Consider the following 6228-nt stretch of genomic DNA (forward strand, 5'->3'; position numbering starts at 1 on the left):
GAACAATCGGTGTATGTACTTGTGTGCAAATGATGAGTTGTGGAAGTGGCATTATCGTTATGGTCATTTGAACATGGCGAGCCTAAAAAGAATGGCAAGTAACAATATGGTCAATGGCTTAAAGTCGATCAAAAATGTTGTGGACATAGACCGAATTACATGTGAAACCTGTGCTAAAGGTAAAATCTGTGTGAAACCATTCCCAAAAATGGCAGAAAATCGTGCGGACAAAGTGCTAGGGCTAGTGCATTCGGACATTTGCGGGCCAATGAACAAAGTATCTGCCGGTGGAGCAAGATATTTCGTAACATTTATTGATGACTACTCGCGTTATATGTTCGTATATTTTTTGAAAACCCGTGATGAATTGCTTCCCACGTTTAAAGACTTTGTCGCGTTTACAGAAAAACAGACCGGTGAAAAACTTAAAGCAATTCGCAGCGATAACGGTCGCGAATATATAAGCCACGAGTTTCAGAAGTTTCTATCTGAAAACGGTATTAAGCGGCAATTGACAGTACCGTACACTCCGCAGCAAAACGGGGTTGCTGAACGCGCTAACCGGACACTTGTGGAAATGGCAAGGAGCATGCTTATACATTCAGGAGTGAATGAGTTCCTGTGGGGAGAAGCAGTTAGGACTGCAGCATATCTACGCAACAGATCGGAGACAAGGTCGTTGAAGAGTCAAACACCATTCGAACTGTGGTCCGGTAAAAAGCCTTCGATATCGCATTTAAAAATCTTTGGATGCAAAGCGATTGCATTAAATAAGAAACATGCAGGTAAGTTCAAGCCAAAAGGCATTGAATGCATGATGATAGGGTATTGAACAACAGCGAAGGCCTACAGATTAATGCGCATTGGATCGAACCAGGTAATCGAAAGTAGAGACGTCGTTTTTCTAGAGGAAACTATAGGGTATCCGAAGAATGGAAACAGCGAGAACGAGACGGCACTTATTGACGAAATTGGAGTTGATTGTTCGCAGATTTTGGCAGTGGACAACAACAAAGAAGGTGCAGAGGTGCTCAAGGAAGAGCAAATTGACAGCGAGGTTAGTGAAGCTGATAGTTCTGATGTTTACGAGAGTGCAAAGAGCGATGATAGCGAAGAACGGGAAATTCGTGGTCCTGGTCGTCCTAAGAAGATAAAAACTGGAAAACCCGGGCGCCCACGAAAACAATACAACTTGTTGAACATGATGAAGGTTCAAGATGTCAAGGTACCTGTTACGTTTGCTGAAGCGACACAGTCTGAAAAGAGTCAAGAGTGGGTAGCATCAATTCAGAAGGAGAATGGCGCCCTCGAAGCTAATCAGACATGGGAGCTACAGGACTTACCAGAAGGTAAAAAAGCCATCGGTAGTAAGTGGGTTTTTGGCATCAAAGGAGATAAGGATGGCAATGTGATGCGATTTAAATCGAGGTTGGTGGCTAAAGGATGTGCACAACAATATGGTATCGACTTTTTTGAAACGTTTTCACCAGTTGTCAGATATTCGTCGGTAAGACTTATTATATCTCTGGCTGTTGAGCATAACTTATTTCTACATCAGATGGATGTATCGACAGCTTACTTAAATAGCGAATTGAGCGAAGAAGTCTATATGAAGCAACCCGATGGATTTGATGATAAGCATCATGGAAAAGTTTTGAGACTAAAGAAGTCACTTTACGGGCTAAAACAGAGCGGTAGAGAGTGGAACGCCAAGCTCAATAAAGTCTTGCAAAAACTGCACTTTGTTCCCTGCGCCAGCGAACCGTGTGTGTACACACGCAATGATAATGACAATATTAATATAATTGCAGTGTATGTCGACGATCTTCTTATTGCAAGCTCATGTAAAAATGATTTGATTGGTATAAAAGAGTCAATTGGCAATGAGTTTAAAGTAGTAGATAGCGGTCAGCTTAATCATTTCTTGGGCATCGAAGTTGAGCGAGAAGGTGAAACTGGATCCATATCCATATGTTAGACTGCAAATCGGTAGCAACGCCTTTGGAGGCAAATTTCCAAGTTAAGTGTACTGATCCTAACTGCAAGCCTGTTAACGAAAAGGACTACCAATCACTTATAGGATCACTAATGTATTTGGCAATTACAACCAGACCAGATATAATGCATTCAGTTGCAAAATTGGCTCAAAGAAATGTGAACCCACATAAGGAGCACGAAGTCGCTGCCAAGCGTATACTAAGGTATTTGAAGGGCACCTCAAACTTAAAGCTACATTATCAATCAACAGGTAAACCGATTCACGGCTACGTCGACGCAGATTGGGCAAATGACACATCGGATCGTAAATCCTACAGTGGATATGTCTTCATAAACGCAGCTGGTCCAATATCCTGGGAGTCCAAGAAGCAAAGTCTGGTGGCATTATCCAGCACGGAGGCCGAATATGTTGCATTGTCCATTGCAGCAAGAGAAGCAGTATTTATAAAAAAGTTTCTGAAGGAAATGGGTTTTTTGATAGATCACTCAATTTTAATTTTTTGCGATAATCAGAGTGCTTTATGTTTAGCTAAGAATCCAGTATTACATAATAGAAGTAAGCATATCGACATAAAGTACCATTATGTTAGGGAACTTTATTCCAAAAAGGAAATTGATGTAAAATATATATGTTCAAATGACATGTTATCAGATATATTAACAAAAAACCTACAGAAAAACAAGCATTTAAAATGTATAACTGAAATGAATTGTTTCTGAATATGTTGTTGAGAAGGAGTATTGAAATACTAAAAATATTATGTATGTTAATTTGGCAACAACCATATACTGAAATTTGGTAACACTGATATGAATCTATTCTTTTTGTTTTTCTGAGAACTTCCTTCTTCTTGTGTTAACTTCCGAACGACTCACAACGCTGTCACGCTTATGTCAAATAAAACAATTATTAAACTTTAACTAAATCGCCTCGCGTTTTACTCCTCCATTTCCAATATGATTCCAAAAATTCTTCGAACATATCTGATGTAAAACATGTCCCTCTGTCTGAAACAATTGTCGTTGGTCTGCTATACGCTCTAAAATAATCACTTAAAGCTTCCGTTGCTTCCTTTGAGTTTGTTGATTTCGCTGGATACAATCTCACAAACATTGTGCATCCATCAACAATAACTAATACATGTTTTTTCATAGAATTCTTTTGATTTACCGAAACAAAGTGATCTATATGTATGACTTCGAATGGTGTATTTCCATTTGGTACAATATTAACAGCTCCTTCTTGCTTACTATTTCTTCCTTGAAAAGCTATACATTTTAGACAGTTCTTAACATGTTCATCCGCTTTACTTCTAACATTTGGAAACCAATAACTTTTACCGACCATTTCCGTAACTTTGTCTTTCCCTACATGGCCTAACTCATTGTGGTATTTATACAATACGTGTTCTTCCATAGCTTCCGGGACATAGAACAATAACTTATCTTTTACTTTTTTGTAAATCACACCATTTCGCATTTCATATAATTCGCTTTCTTCTTTACTTAGCATTTCTTTAATCTTTCTCAACTTTTCGTCTCTGTTTTGGCATATAACTAAATTGTCCTCGAACTTATTTTCCTCTATTACCAAAATCGTATTACATCTACTAAGAGCATCAACGTGTTTCATTCTAGTTCCTGATCAATGCTCTAGTTTATACAGATAATTCTGTAATTCCAAGGCCCATCTTGCTATTCTTGGGTTCAAGTCATTTTTATTCAACGTCATTGTGAGGGAATTACAGTCTGTTACTATTTTGAATTCAATTCCTTGTAGGTACACTCTAAGCCTTTTTAATGCATATATTACTGCCAGTGTTTCCAGTTCAAAACTATGATACCTTGATTCTGTATCCGTTGTCCTTTTTGAGAAGTAAAAAACTGGATGTAGTTTACCATCTGCTTTCCTTTGCAAGAGGATTGATCCGAAACCTATCGAACTTGCATCGCAGTGCAATTCTGTTTCATCTTAGGACTGTACAATGCCAAAATAGGCGTTTTTAACAGCTTGCTTTTTAATTCATCAAATGCTTCTGGGCCAAACTCGAACTTTTTGTCTTTCTTTGTGAAATCATGGAGTGGCTTTGCTATTGTTGAAAAATTCTGTATAAATCTTCTAAAATACGAGCACATCCCCAAAAAACTTTGAACATCATGAACTTTTTGTGGCACGGGAAAATTTTCAATTGCTTTCACACCGTCGTCATCTGCTTTAATACCCTTTTCTGACATTATATATCCTAAATATTTCACCTCACTTTGAAAAAACATACATTTATCGATTCGTAGCTCTAATTTGTTTTTAACTAATCGCTCAAATACTTCTTTTAATATAGCTTGGTGATCTTCTATATTCTTTGTCGCTATCATTATGTCATCGAGATAAACTATCACTTTCTTATCCCTAATCATGTCGTCAAATACTTTGTTGATGAACCTTTAAAAAACAGACGGAGCATTTGTCAGCCCAAAAGGCATTCTTGTGAACTCATACTGTCCTAGTGGCGTGGTAAATGATGTATACTTTATCGATTCTTCGTCCATATAAACATGGAAGTATCCATTTTTCAGGTCTAACTTCGAGAACACAAGTTTGTTTGCTAGGGTATCTAATAAATCATCAATTAATGGTATCGGGTATCTAACTTTCGCCGTGATCTTATTTAGTTTCCTATAATCTATGCACATCCGAATGCCACCCAATTTCATTTTATACCCGTTACTCGTAGAGTAAAAGGGTATACTAGATTCGTTGAAAAGTATGTAACAGGCAGAAGGAATTGATTCCGACCATATAAAGTATATATATTCTTGATCAGGATCAATAGCCGAGTCGATATGACCATGTCCGTCTGTCCGTCTGTCCGTCTGTCCGTCTGTCTGTCCGTCCGTATGAACGCTGTGATCTCAGGAACTACAAAAGCTAGAAAGTTGAGACTAAGCTTACAGACTCCAGAGACATAGACGCAGCGCAAGTTTGTCGATTCATGTTGCCACGCCCACTCTTACGCCCACAAACCGCCCAAAACTGCCACGTCCACACTTTTGAAAAATGTTTTGATATTTTTTCATTTTTGTATTGGTCTTTGTTCACGCCAGAAGGGCGCAAACAACTGAGCGGCAGTGTAAGCAGTGTAAAGCTCCTCCACGGCTCGCAAGCACCGCTGCTCGCGCTCTCCTTCTCTCCTCGCGCTCTCCTTCTCTCCTCGCGCTCTCCCTCTCTCCTCTCGATCTATTCACCACTCCGCGGTCCCGCGGTACTCAAAATGTTAGTTTTAAGTTAGTCTTAATTTACAAGTGCGATAATAAAGTGCAAAACTGAAGTCGAGCCCGTGACTTTTTCATTTCTGGAGGGACTGATCAGCAGCAGCCACCACAACAACAACAACCAGTCAGAAGTCAACTTATCTTGGACGTCAACTCCGCCCACTCCTTCTCATGGTCCTTCGAGCCGGATTCGATATTATTTATTATTTTTTTGGAAATATGTTTAATTTGTGTATTAAACTGGTTAAATATATGGAGTGATTTTTATATATGTATGTAGATGTAAATTTTATTGGAATATGTATATGTATATTTATATGGATATGTATATTTATATGTGTATGGATATATATGTATGGATATGTATTTATGGGTATGTATAATTTTATGTGTATGTAAAATTTTGCTAAATACGTATATGTATATTTGATTTAATTTATTTGAATTTGTGGTTTGTATTTTATATTGAGGCAAACAAAAACAGCAGTTTAGCAGCGGACGATAATAGTGAATTTTGGACAGTGTTTTAAAAAAATGTATATATATATATATGTATATGCGCTTGGATACCAGCGGATCACCGTGAGACGAAGTAGGGGGCCGGTATTGGCAAAGTGCTTTTTTATGCACTTAAAAAAGAAGTAATCACGGTGGCTGGGCGCATGTACTTATATATTTTCACTTAATTTTCACTTTTCACTTGATTGGGATGAACGGAAAGAATAACGCCGTTGGAAAAAACGAAAATGGCGACCACGGACGGAACATTCTCCCCCCCCCTTGCGTAGGCAAAGGTATCCCTGGCCGGCTAGACAGCAGGATCGGCCTCTTCATTCCGTGCACGCTCCAGAAACGGTCCATCCGAACACCGTGTTCTGCGCGACGGGCAACCCATCCTCAATCTTTAGGAACCCCGGTTGGATCGGATTGGCATTTACATCTGATCCCAACACGAGGGAG

The sequence above is a fragment of the Drosophila yakuba genome, chromosome 2L, assembly GCF_016746365.2.
Source record: "Drosophila yakuba strain Tai18E2 chromosome 2L, Prin_Dyak_Tai18E2_2.1, whole genome shotgun sequence".
NCBI classification, from domain to species: domain Eukaryota; kingdom Metazoa; phylum Arthropoda; class Insecta; order Diptera; family Drosophilidae; genus Drosophila; species Drosophila yakuba.